Raw genomic sequence first — 14,240 nt, 5'->3', positions numbered from 1 at the left:
ATGCTCAAAATCCTTCATTTTTATCTGCTAACGAATGAAACCTGAAATAACTTTCATCACACAGAAATTTCCTTGGTCTCTAAGTGTCAAGCCTAATTTTGCTCAATCCTTTTCACATTATACTGCATCAGATACTTCTTGTGAACCGCGTCAAGTCTTCCTCAACCCTCATCTCATATTTCAGTCATGGCCATGTTATCATGACTAGTTCTATATAGAACTTGACTAGCTTCACTCAGGTGCACTTCAAAATGCGTCACTTTGCCCTCAAGCCACATAGTTCTTCCTTGTCTAGGGCATATCTTCCTTCCCTAGAGCATGGGCTCTCTGAGGAAGCCTCTTACTATCCCACTTGAGTAGCTCAGTAGTGGAGGATGTTTACACACATGGAGCCACCTTGATATGTGGGCGATAGAAGCCTGGGCCAATGGTTCAGAGTCATGTTTTATAAATCTCTACATGAAGATTTGAGTACCTGTCACATGCACCAATGGCCACCCAACAATTCATATTTATATGTTTTCTCTTCCTTTTTGCTCTTTTCATTTTTGATCTATGATATTAGGCCCCAAATAAATTACCTTTATGTAAGCCTTTGACTGAAGTTCTGTTTTCAAAGAAATATGAAAAACTGTAGTTACTGGAAGTGTTTATAGAAAACAGACCTCTGAGATGGGATTTTAAAGCTGGATTACTCATAGATCAGAAAGAACTAGAACTAAAACTCCTTTTAATGGATGTACTGGGGATTGAACCCAGGTCCTCATGCATGCTAAGCATTCAGTCTACCACTGAGCTATATTCCACCCCCCAAAATTCTTAATACTTGTAGGAAGTGGCTGGTGGTAACCTTTGGCATGCAGTAGCAGCATAATTATTAAGGCTATCACATGTGGTGGATTGTTATGAGGAACAGATAGAAGGAAAGTTGTGTTACATGGTTGATTGACATGGGCTTTTGGTCATAAAGATTCCTCTCCATTTCATACTATATTGGATATTTCTGTGTATCTGGACTTTGTAAGCATGAAGTAGTCAGAAATATAAATATCCTTCTGTTTAAACATTTCTATATTTGGTCCAGAGCCAGAGGGTGAGAAATTAACTCTACAAAGATTGAGATTACTGCCTCATTAATGAATATTTTGATGTTGGTTCATTATATTGACAATAGTTTAAAAGGACTACTACCACACCACAGACATAGCCATCAGTATTCCTAAATGAGACTGGTGAGAAAAATCCTCCCAAAGGGCAGAGTTGTGGGTAAAACACTTCGTTTGCTCACTCTTTATGGAGAGAGACGTGGCTTGAGGTATGGTTGTGTATGGACTGATGGCTATTAGAAAATGGCTTACCTATTGGTCAGGAACTTGGAACAAGTAAGATAAGAAGGGCAAAAAGGAAGTCTGCAGAAGATCCACATGGATGGTTCTATGGTCAGAGACATAAACCATGAGGAAAGGGTGAGCCAGCGAGGAAACACTCAATAAGTGGAGAGGATGACAGCCAGCCTCACTTTCTGCAAGCCCAGTGCTGGCACAATGCGCTCGTGAATTAAGTGGCCATGGGGCAGAGACAAAGTCTAGATGCATGGATCAAATAGCATGGGATGCCTCTTTTCAAGGCTGATCTCGGTACTGCTGTGGCTCACTACCCAAACTTCAAACACTGGAGACCAATGCTGAGCCCTTGTAACGGGACCCTCCCTCGATGAAACCAGTTGCTTGGTGGCTACCTTGGAGTGAGGAGATGATGTATCCTTAGTAGGATTATTATGTGTCAGGATATGGGTTTGCCTTTTCTGCCTTCAGTGCTACAACTAGCACCGCAATCGAAGGCTTATAGAATGCTTGGAATACCGTCATGAACTTGGGATCTACTTGACTTATTATATACCTAGTCATCCAGAAGCACCTGACCTAGCAGAACAGTGGAAATGCTTATTAAAAACTCAAGTAATGAGCCAGCTCAATAATACTGCCCTTACTCTTCCAGCACCATCTTCAGAATAGAGTAAATATATTGAACCAATGTTCAGGAGATGCCACTGGGTCCCCAATAGGTAGAACACATGAATCCAGGAAGCAAGAGATTCACATAAAATTAGGCACTCTTATCATCATTATTTGAGACCCATTTGAAATATTTGTGCTCAAGCTCTGCTGGACTTAAGGTTCTATTTTCCTAAAAGGTTTACCTCCAAAGGAAAAAGGGAAGAGTTCCATTCTATGTGAAGCTAGGACTACCATTGATTGATTGATTGATTGATGATTGATTGATGATTGATTGGAGGGGGAGGTGGTAACTAGGCTTGTTTATTTTTTAATTGTTTTTTTTTAATGTAGATATGGGGATTGAGCCCAGGACTTTGTGCATTCTAAGCATACACTCTACCACCAAGCTGTACCCTCCCCCCTAGAACTACCATTTAGTCACTCTGGATTCTTCACACTGGTGAATCAGCATGCAAGGGGATGACTACAGCATGAGTGTGGGTAATTATCATGGTTTCCATGAGGAGCTAGGGTTGCTGCTGCTATACTAAGAAGGAAAGTTGGAATCTATTAACCAGAGAATTTACTTGGAGTGCTGTACCCACTGAAAATGATGTCTGAGCAAGTATAATAACCACGACCTGGCAAGGACATGAGTCTGCAGCCCTCGGGATTGAAGTTGTAGGCCACATCACTAGGCAAGCAACCTTGACCACTAGGAATGACTCCCAGACCAGCCAAAGTGCAAGCTAAGGATGAGGAAAATATTAAATGGATAGTGTATTAGTGTTCTTGGGGCACCATACAAAATACCATAGGCTGGGTCATGTAAACAACAGAAATTTATTTCTCACAGTTCTGGAAGCTGAGAAGTCCACGACTAAGGTGTTGGCCCTTGTGGTTCCCGATGAGAGCTCCCCACCTGGCCTGCAGGTGGCCTCCTCTCACTGTGTGCTCACATGACCTTTCCTTGGTGCAGGTGAGGGGGGAGGGTGAGAGAGCGAGCTACTGGATTAGGAAGCTACCTTGTAACTTAATTTGTAAAGGCCTTAACTCCAAATACAGTCACATTGGGGGTTAGGGTTTCAATGTATAAATTTTGAGGGGACACAAACATTCGGCCCATAACAAATAGTGTAGGGATGAGAGAATGAATTTAAATTATGTGCCTCAGGGCCAGCTACCGCAGCAGGGACTGGAGCTCGTTCCACTAGTCTATTTTTAATAACTGAGTACTCCTTTCAGGAGACTTTGTGATGCACTGGACTAATGGAAGGCCAAAGTGGACCTGAGTAGTGTAAGAGGTGGATGGTCCTGGAAGAAGGTGATACTGGATATCTCTTGTGCACAACTTCAAATCCTCTTAGAGCAGTTATGACACACATTTCATAAGTCTCCAACCTTCAGGCTCAAGCAACAGTTTGCTCGTATCAGTGGCCAGTTACACAACACAACTTTGAACTGGCTTGTCTTCCTTTTCTGTTTCACTTTTCCTTATCCATCACTTTTGCTTTGAGGTGTCACTTTATAAATACAGTATCGTCTCTCAGGAATTTGCCTCAGGCACTGTTTCAGGGGGAACTCTTGCTAAGACGTCTACTTTGAACAGTATTCTCAAGATAATGACCGCACTTAGCATGGGACTGACACATGATATGGACCCAATAAATATTTATGTAATGAATACTAGCCTCTGGACATGACATGCTCTTTCTGGATCTTTGGCTGTAATTGGATCTTTGGTCAGGATTTTTTTCTAACCTAAGCACCTCCATCTAGATTTATCACCTATAAAACTCCTGCTCATTTAAAAAATCTTCACTCATTTGCAGCTCTACAAGATAAACTCCCCGAGTTCCTGTAGGAAACAGAATGCAATTTGGTCACCAAGTAATTTGATTTCTGCAAATACTGGAAGAGTACATTTCCCTGTCAGCATTGCATGTGGCTAGGACCACGTGACTGAGTTCTCACCAGAGAAATGTGAGCAGAAGTGGTAAAAGTGATTTACAACCCTAGCCACAAAGCCTTATGCATGATTTTCCATTCTCTGCTTTCTATGTAGTTGTAAGTGAAGGCTCAAAGATGACAAAGCTATAAGTTAGAAGCAACCTGGTTCCTGGTTTGTCTCTTGGAAGAGAGTTGCCTAGAACTGTCACCAGAACACATTAAACTTTACTTGAGTGTAAAGTAAATTCTGTGTTCAGCCCCTGAGATGTCAGTCTTTATTTCTGCTTCACTACAGACTACCATACTATAACTAATATATTCCAGGCAGACATAAAGGATTCCTCTGTGTTCCTCTTGGATCCCAGTGTATCTGTGTTAAGTAAGTAAATATCCATTCTAATAGTCATATTTCATTTCCACCTATTTGACTATAACCTTTTTTGATTTCCTAATGCTGATAGTAAATTACATAGTCACTGATTGGATGGATGGATGGATGGATGGATGGATGGATGGATAGAGAAGGGCATATAGAGCTACTGTGTAGGGTTCAAGGAGAAAAATATTTGGAAATTATTCGAGATATATTTAGATTGACTAGGAAAAAGGAAGTTTCTAAAAATTTTAGCCTTGGAATAAAGGGCTAAGAGCACTGCTTTTAGGTGATTAGACTTATTTATTTATTTTCTGAGGAGGTACTAGGAATTGAACCCAGGACCTTGTGCATGCTAAGCATGCACTTTTCCACTTGAGCTACATCCTTCCCCTGAGAGCTGCTTTTAGAGGTGATGAGAAATGTATCACTGAGAGGCTTAGTTGGCCTGGAATTTAAAGACCAATTGTCCAAAGTGTTCAACTTACAGTGAATTAATTAAGTCCAGGGAAGTCAAAGGACTTGCCCAAAGTGTGCTCTCAACAGAGCTGGAAGCAGAATTGAATCTCCTGTCTCTGATGCCAGTGCTTTATTACATCAATATTCGGAGAGTCTGACCAAGCAGAACATCAAATATGCACTAGATCTGAGTTCAGATCCTGACAATTGGCTAACTATGCGTCTTTAGGTGACTTACTTAATCTGCCTTAGAGAAGTTTTCTCATTTATAAAAATGGGATATGATTTCATCATAGATTTTCATGAGATTGTGTTAAATACTGAGCCTGGTACAAAGTTACAATTATTACAATCATATTTATAATAATTTTAGTAATTACAAAAATACTTCTTATTTAAGTCTATTATTTACATTTTACTGGTGTGGTACTAAGTAAATTTCAGCTATATTAGAGGTCAGAGAGTTTTTGGTAGCTAAACTGACAGCAGGAATCCTATGGAAAAATGCAGTTCAAGACCCAAATAAATGAATTCTCAGTGAATTATAGAACACAATAATTTTTCAAACTGGGAACTGTCTGAAAAGATATTTTTATAATAAATGTAACTCCACTCAGTTACAAGCAGTGAGTGAAAGACATATGGGAAAGAGCTAATCTGGGAACTCACTGTGGAGGCTGGAAAGTCCCAGAATGCCATTCCCCTTCTTAGCTTCCAAGTTCCCATATTACTCTGAATCACTATTTTTCATTCGTGATTCTCATGAAAATGAGTAATTTAGTAAATGAAATACTATAGGGTAGGGGAAGGGCTAACTTGACTGAATCATTATCAAAATCATGCATTTTTTTTGCCATTGAGATTCAGCTTGTGCTCAAGTTCTGGGTCTACGAGAGCCCAAGGGCTTGCATTTGTTCAGGGAGACATTCCTAAGAGAGCAGCTGGGGCGAGCGGTTGGTCACTCCATGATGAACATGATGATGAACACTGGTGCGTTTCTCATGGGAGGCATAAGACAGATGTGTGAGAGATCACCTAGTCTCTGATATACCTAGTTAATGAATGCTGGCTATGTCTCTTAATATCTTTATGATCTTGAGAAAGTTACTTCAACCTTCTGAGACTCAGTGCCTTGTGTGTAAAATAGGGATAATTATACCCACCCCCATCAATCTGTCATAATCAAATAACTGGCACATAATAGGTATTCATACCAATTTCTTCCTTGCTTCCTTCCTTCCTTCCTTCCTTCCTAAATTAGCAAGAGCGAAAAGAGATACCCTTAGTTAGTACATCCAATTAGCAGAATCATTGAGCACTAGCTTGGAATCGCTGAATGCAAACACATACACTATTCCAGTTCCCTCCTTTAGGGCAGTGCCTTTTCATACCCTGATATATGCTTCTGCCAACATTCACCCATAAAATTCACCTTTTAGATTCATTTCAATAAAATGACACACACACAGACAAATGAGGGAGGGAGGAAGGGACCGCTGGCTCAGAACCACCTATGCAAATCCCCTCCCCTTAGGAATAGATTTTGTGGGAAGCTAGAGTGAAGCCTAGAGAAGTCACAGGTTCATGGGGCACAGCACACGTGGAGATCTGGATTCTGTTTCCTGCTCCATTCCTTTGGGAAGCTGGGTAAATCACCTTTGATCTGCTTTTCTGGGGATTAAGGATTAAATTCACTTCAAGAAGACTGCTTTACCTTTTGATGGTTGTAAAGCAGTTTAACAACTTACTCAAAAATGAAGCAAAGAAAGCTTAGCTTTTTAATGCTGTCTTTATTAAAGTTAATAATAAAAATGAACCCTAGGATACAAAGTTTGTGCTAGGGAGTTATCTAATCCTCATAGTTACCTTATGATATAAGCATACCATCATTCCGCCTTTCACAAACGAAGAAACTTGAGACATAAAACATCTGAGTAAGATGTCCAAAAATGCATTTCTAGGAAGTGGTAGAGTTGGAATTTGAATCAGGAAGTAGGTCTGCAGAGACTTTGAGCTTAACCACTGTGCTTTGCTGCCGAGTTTGATAAGTGGGTTTAGCAACTATTAATTAAAAGGCAATGCATCTCAAGAAAATGTGTTGCATTTCTGGAGAAATTCTTGTTGTGTATTTTACCTCTAGTAAAGTCTTCCTTAGCATGGCAGAGGGTAAAAGTTGCCAATTACCTCACAAGATGATGGCCTTATAAAAAAGAAACATTTTTCTTCATTTTGTAGTTTTATGTTTTTCTTCTACCTGTGTAAATCTCATAAAAGAGATGCCTTCTACGTAAGCTGTGAGAACCCCAGGAGTGTGCACAGGGCAATCCACTGAGGTACAAAAGAAATACTAGAGCATTAATTTATTTTATCTCACTTGTTTAAATGTTCCCTTGTTAGTGTCTTTTAATAAATAGTATCTTATTGTTATTATAGTGGCTCCTCTATATAATTTATAAATTAATATCGTGCTTATATTGGAGGTGAATCCTCAAAAGTTTTTTTTCTGATAAAGAATATTAGAACAAATTTGGAGACCCCAGAATCTGGGAAGCTAACATTTAATGCTTTGTTGCAATGACTCAATTTAGTACTTTTGCAGGATCATTTAAGCTGCCTTCTAAAGAATCACTGGATTTATGGGCAATATCAAAGCTACCAGTATTTCTGAGGGATTCACCATCATACAAAATTTTGAGATTTCTAGCATAGAATCTAATGCTTAATAAACTCTCGATAAATATTATAGGAAGGAAGGAAGGAAAGAAAAAGATGACTTCTTTTTTATAGTTCATTTTCTCTTTAAGATCACTGATTTTGTAAACAGTCTTGCCCTTTTCCTTACAGCTAAAAAATTCTCTTGGTACGAAACAGAGCCTATCCTTCGGGTCATCCTATTGCAACATTCATCTTAAACTGAACAAATCTGGGCTTTGCTGAGAGTTGAAGGAGGCAGCTTCGCACTGCTGAGGATTTGGCATTTAGCAGACACTCAACACATTTCTATTTAGTGAATAAAAGCACATCTCATATTTATTGTGTGCTAGCTTTTTTAAGGGCACCGTTACGAGCTCTACACACATTATTTCCTTCGAGCCTCACAATATCATTATAAATCAGGTTCTGTTAACCTCATTTTACAGATGAAGAAATGGAAACCACAACAAGTAAATAACTTGCCCAAGGTCACACAGCTAGTGGCCAATGCAAGATTCACACCCACGTAATCTGGCTTCCAAACCTTTGCTCCTAAACTGCTGCATTACTACACAGGAACTCTCCCATCTCTGCCCTCCTTCACATTTTAAAACTTCTTTTCCCCTTTAAGGATACCTTTGATTTTCATTTGAACATACTTATCCTAGATTTTGCAAGGTGGGAAGGAGGGGTAATGCCATGGGAGAATTCCCAGAATACTGTGAAAAAATTAGTCAGAACCAATACCATGAGTAACATGAAGAACATTATCATGATAGCCTGGATCTTGTGTTGGCTTAACACTTCAGTTTTCAAAGTACTGTTATAGTGAATACTTTTACATTTAACGTTTAACACTTACAGAATATTTCCCCATTTCTGACAAGGAAAGAAATTTTGATGTTAAGTTTTAGCCAGAGTCACAAAGCGAGGGCATGAATGTGGATCATCTGATATTTGGTCCCCTCACCTTTAAATAATTTATCCAACTGATACCCTTTGACAATGAACAATTTGGGTGGATAATTGCTCTCAAAACTGTACTAAAACAATTCCCTGCATTTGTAAAGAGACAGATTAGCAAGTAGGGTCCATACCCGCTTTTACTTATTGGTGGTGATCAGCCGTGTTGAGAAGGATTCTGAGGGTGAAACTCAGCTCTGTGGGAATGAGTGCAGTGATGGATTAGTCATGTCTGTCACAGGTGCATGTGCAGTGATTCGGGGAACACCTACAGCATATTCATTGAAACTCTTGAAATTTATGTTTCGGAATTTTCTCTATTGCTTCTTCCAGATAGAGTTGTCTCTATGGTGATCCTGCAATACTATAGTCATACTCCTATAATTTTATATTAATATATAATATTTTAGATTAATAACTGTGTAATACCTAATGATATTTTTCTCATTCTCACTCTTGAAATCAGAGACCTCATGTATCTGGGTATTTCTTCAGCCTGACACAAATCCTGGCATATAGTAGGACTTAACGAACAGTTACTGCACAATTTATGGCTAAAAAATAATTTTGTAAGTTGAGCGTCATTAGCTCTATGTTTGAGAAGGCTGAGAATTCCATGAACACCCTCTTGAGTTGACACAGAGTTAAGGAGATTTTCCTCTGGAGTGTCTCTTATTCTTAAAATGTAAATGACTTACCTCAAAACCACTGGGACTTTTCAAAGCCATTAGTATTTTAGGAGAGGACAAAAGATTTCTAAAGTTGCTCCCACTGACCTACCGTACTTTGTTTGGAATTCAACTGCCTGTGTTTCCTGCAAACTTCATCAGTTTTCCTCAGAGATGAAAAGAAGTCGTTTCCACCGAGCCATCTTGCTAGGAGACCTTTACTAAAATTGTCCTGAAGAAGAAATTATTCTTCACCTCTGGGGTTACTTGGTAGCTAAAACAGACTTCTTCTTTTTCTTTTAATCTGTTCTACTTCACTGCCTCCCTTTCTGTGTGTTCTTGAAGGTATTACCTTATTTACTTTGATGGTTTCTCAACTAATTGAATACAGCAGTGAGTTCTTTCTTCTTTGACTCTTTTGGATGTTTCTACTACCCCAAGGGGAAGGGTCCCCACCAGACAGCTTGACTTTGAGATACTTGCTTATTGAAATTACTTTAAAAGTTATTGTTATTTATGAAGCTGTTAAAAGTTTGCACATTTAGCTGAAACAGAGAATGGCTGGAGAGATACCAGCCTTGGTTTGTGGTGGTAGTATTCTTAATTTATGGACAGGGAAATAGTTTCTGAAAACAAAAAGACTGGTATATTTTGTGCCTTGAAATTTAGGTCTGTGTGTATTGTGATCAAAGGATACTAATATGACTTAAAAGAAAATAAAGAATTACCTGCTTATAAAGATAAGGAGTACAAGCTATGAAGTCCAGAGAGGTAGGTATAGCTCAGTGGTGGAACATATGCCTAGCATGCACGAGGTCCTGGGTTCAATCCCCAGTACCTCCATTAAAAAAATTAAAAAAAAATAATAAGTTTAAGAAGTAGATTATTTTTAAAAAAGAAGAAAAAAAAAGCTATCAAGTCCAAATCAGGTAGGAACATTACTGAAGAAAAAGAAGTAATTGGCTTTCTTTTGACACAGATAATGATTTGTTTCTGACCCCATAGTTACCAAATGTTTTCTGATTAATACATGTGCACATGGCATATACACACACACCATGGAAAAGAAAAATCTTCCATAATTGCTCATAGTAGTATGTATTTTGTCACTGTTTCCTCCATCCTCATCTTGATCCTCATCTGCCTAATCTGTTTTATGAAATATTCTCCAAACATTTTCATCAAGGTAAGGATTTTATTTGACAAGCTATAAAAAATTCTACCTTGTCCTTCTGCACACTGGCTCATCCACGACTCTCCAGAGCTCAGGATTTTCCAAGCGTCTATGTTTAGTAGGCTCTATGTGTAATGAATCATAGTGTCCACCTGTCAGTGTCATAAACAGATGGTATAAATATGCTTGCATAATGTGACTCAAAACACATCTCCAGTTTTAGCTGGAGTTCAAACAATATTCGCAGTTCCAAGAAACCTGTGGCTTGCAACTTCCGGGTCAGTGGGAGGAGAATACCGGAAAAGTGAAAGCGTGTTCCCCGCGGCCTGTCAGTGCAGCGCGGCGGAGATGGCCAAGTGGGGGAGGAGTGACAGGAAAACCTGCTTTCCATTTGCTCCTGAAGCCGTTCATTTTCAGGACTCCCAAGAAACTGGTCTTCGGATCCTATGGGAATGGGTGACTTCACACTTGCTCCCTCCTCTTCCTGGAAGGTCTTTTCCTCCTCGCCACCCACTCCTGTTTTTTTTTCCCTGTTTATCTCTACTCTCACTCATCAGGTCTCAGCTTCAAAGTGTTTTCCTGCAGGAGGGGAGGTCTTCCCACCTGGAAGATGTGCTCCGATGACACACAGCAGGGGGGTGGGGGGGCCAGGGGGTGGGCAGGACCCTCTAGCCAGGAGTGGTGCTCCTACATCGATGAGTGCCCGACATGGGGCACAGACAGGGCTTGGCATTTAATACACAGTGGGCATTTGATGTCCTAACCCAAGAAACAAGTAATTAACAAAACTAAGCACCCCAATTAAAATTTCAGTAAGATGCTGTCTGACTTCTTAAAGAGTGATAAGAATTGACTTTTGAAAGAAAAAAAAAGGGAAGGAAAGGAAGGAAGGAAGGAAGGGAGGAAGGAAGGAAGGAAGGAAAAAGGGAACTGATTCATCATTGATTCCGTGAGGTTTCATTCATTCCTCAATGCGTCTCTCTCACAAACTTGAGATCAAGTTTCCTATCCTCTTTGAAGTTTTGTGTGACCTCCCCTGACAGGCTGTAGCTTTCTTTTCTATGATCACACATTCAGAACCTGGCTTTCTTCTTTATCTCCTCCTTTTGTCCTGCCCTACTAGGTCACTAGCTACTTAAGTTTGTGAGCTCATCTCTGGTTCCTCTACTTCATTCTATCTTTCCTAGGACCTAGCATATTACTTAGCATACGGTAAGCACTCACATTTGCTAAAATGATTCAAATATTGGTGAGAGAAATAGAACATCTATTCATTTAACCAACACTCAGTAAATATTTATTGAGAACCCAACTGTTTACCAGGTACTGTTTTCAGTGCTTAGAATATATCAATAAAAAATTCCCTGTACAAACAAACATTGTATAAGTTTTTAACTTTTCCAGAAATTAGAGTAATGGCTTCCAGGTTTGTTTTGTAACTGTGTTTACCTAAGAGATGCACACGGATACCTGTTACAAGTTGCTAAATTCTAGGTGTTTAATGCCAAGGTTGTGATTAAGAGTTAAGCTGAATAGTATCTCTCGAGTTACAGATGGACCTAGTACCCCGAAGCTGTGTATTCAATAGACAATACAAAAAGTAGCTAAGTTAGTAAATGATTTCTGTGTTTACCAGTGTTGCCAAGGACACAAATATTAGTGTGATAATGAAGATTCTTTTCACTTTTTCATTATAAGCATCTTAAAATGGCCTGAAGGTTAAAATGCTAGCAACCTTGAATCAGTTCAAAAATTACACTTAATTGAATTTTATTTTTTTAAAAAGCGCTGAGTCCTCCTTAAGAAAATATCCTCTCTTTATTATGTTTTGGATCAAATTCACCTAGAAATAGACTTTTTGTATATTTGTTTTAAGCTAGAATCATTAAAAATGTGCAAGAATTTCATGCTGTGCAATCTTTACCTTTTCTAATGATGCTACCTCAGTTGAAGAGTGTTTAAACAGCTAAGAGTTGCTCATTGTCAGTCACCTTGACATTGTGGATGATATATGGAATACAGCAAATCACGTCCGTTATCATCCACTGCCGTACTTCATTTCTGAGCCAGTAAGCAAAAATTTTAGGAGCAAACTTTCGATGTTAATTGGAAAATCAGTAAACTTCCGATGGAAGGAATTTTGTGCCTTCTATTCCCCTAATTTTAGAAGCTGCCTCAATTGAAATCCATGGTGTTGAGTCCATTAATATTATTTTGGGGGAAGGCAGATGGTGACTTTTTATTCTTGTTCCTGTAAAGGAGACATGTATCAAATTATTTCCAGATTTATACTAACAGGACTTAACAGTTCTCAAGGAGCTTCGTTAGCACTGCCGACTTCGTAAACAGGCCCTCTCATTCGTCATAGAACTTTAGTCCTTGCAGATGAACTACAGCAGCAATCATATTTAAGATAAGGGCTCTCTAAAGCCATTTAGGGGCAGGGAATGAATGTCCTCTACAATCAAAGCATAGCTGCTGGGAGGAATTAACTCCTGCTAGAGCCAGTGGAGGCTGAAGGCTTTCCTCTGGAGGGAAGTGGAATAAGCAGGGTTTCAACCTGGCTGAGTCTTCTTCTCTAAGGTCAAGGCCTTAGCGCTCCTAGAAACTGGTTGAACACCACCACCTTATGTTCTTGGAAACTCATCCTTAACAAGACTGTGAAATAACAGTGTTCTCTTATGGTCTGCTTTCTCTTTCCAGATCCATTGACTGCAACATAGCAGAAATATGACTAGAATTAATTTCTGAAACCCAATTTTGAGCCCGGCCCTGTCATTTACCAGTGACATGACCTGGGGAAATCAGTACCCTTCCCTGAGACAATACACGCAGCCAACAACACATAATCCACAGGCTTTCCATGAGGATCACATACGCTGATGTATGTATAACAGCTCAGTCAACTGAGAAGCAATCATACACTCGGTAGGTAAGATCATTCTTACCCAGCAAGCTGGATTGGGGACAAAAATTGGCAAGACCAGCTCATGGTTGGTACTGCTCCCTCTGGCAATTATGTTGTTCATATGCCAAGATTCCTCTCGTGTCTCTGCCAGCAACCTCCAAATATAGTATCTTGAAATTTGGAGAAAAATAAAAGCTGTCGTTGTCAGAACTGTGATGGAATTGTCAAAAGTGAATTAGATCAGCTGCATCAATTGTGAACCAAGTAGAGGCTCTGTTTGTTCTGTGACAGTTTAAGCATGGGCTTTTATTTTTTTTTCAAAAAGAGCAAATGGAAAACAAACAAACAATGATCACCCCCTTTCAGGGAGGTGGGCCCCTCCCATAGTCAAACCATTGTGCCCCTTAAACCTTTAATTTCCCTTTTAAGTCTGTGCTGGATGAAACAGCAAGGATACAGCATTACAGAAAAACAGGTTCAGCACCCAGTGGAAGAAACTGCTCAAGGTGGGGAAAATGCAGAACTCATCATGCATGCGGTGTAATGACATTGGGAAAGAACAGCCGTTTTTTTCATACCCCACATTCAGTCTCTCAGGAAATCCTGTTGGCTCTTCAGTCAAAGTAGACCTATAGAAAGTGATCAAGTGAGAACTTCTTACCACCTCCTCTTCTTCTACCCTCGTATAAACTACAGTCACCCATTACCTGGATTGTTGCAGTAGCCTCTAAACTAGTCCTCCCCGATCTATTCTCAACTCAGCAATCAGAGTAATCTTAAAACATAAGAAGGGTTGTGACATTCTTCTGTTAAAACCCCCCCAATGGCTTAGGTCTCCCTCAGAGTAAATGCCGAAATCCTGAAAATGCCAGGAGACCCTCCTTATCCCACTTCCACCTTTTCTGACATTGTCCCCTATTAGCCTTCCCTTGCTCGCTCTGGATTCCTTGATTTTCCTCCCATTATACAGTCCCCTCCTGCTTGAGGACCTTTGCACTGGCCACCTGTTTCGAGTTGTACCGGAGGCAGCTGCAGCCATCCATGCTCTTCCCCC

General features: G+C 39.8%; 1 protein-coding gene across 7 annotated transcripts in view; it reads left to right on the top strand.

The window, feature by feature from the left end:
- COLEC10 (collectin subfamily member 10) overlaps window positions 1-14,240 on the top strand; it is a 397,848-nt gene that overhangs the window by 307,627 nt on the left and 75,981 nt on the right. The window contains exon 1 of one of the 7 annotated variants that reach the window (XM_032468087.1): window positions 13,119-13,206. The exons of the other annotated variants lie outside the window; for them this stretch is intronic. The gene's annotated coding sequence lies outside the window, so the exon portion shown is untranslated. Of the gene's footprint in view, window positions 1-13,118; window positions 13,207-14,240 lie in introns of those variants that run through there. 7 annotated transcript variants of the gene reach the window in all.

Source organism: Camelus ferus, chromosome 25 (genome assembly GCF_009834535.1).
Source record: "Camelus ferus isolate YT-003-E chromosome 25, BCGSAC_Cfer_1.0, whole genome shotgun sequence".
Lineage (NCBI taxonomy): Eukaryota > Metazoa > Chordata > Mammalia > Artiodactyla > Camelidae > Camelus > Camelus ferus.
Note: the sequence above shows the minus strand (reverse complement) of the source record. Positions and strands in the feature narration are given on the sequence as shown.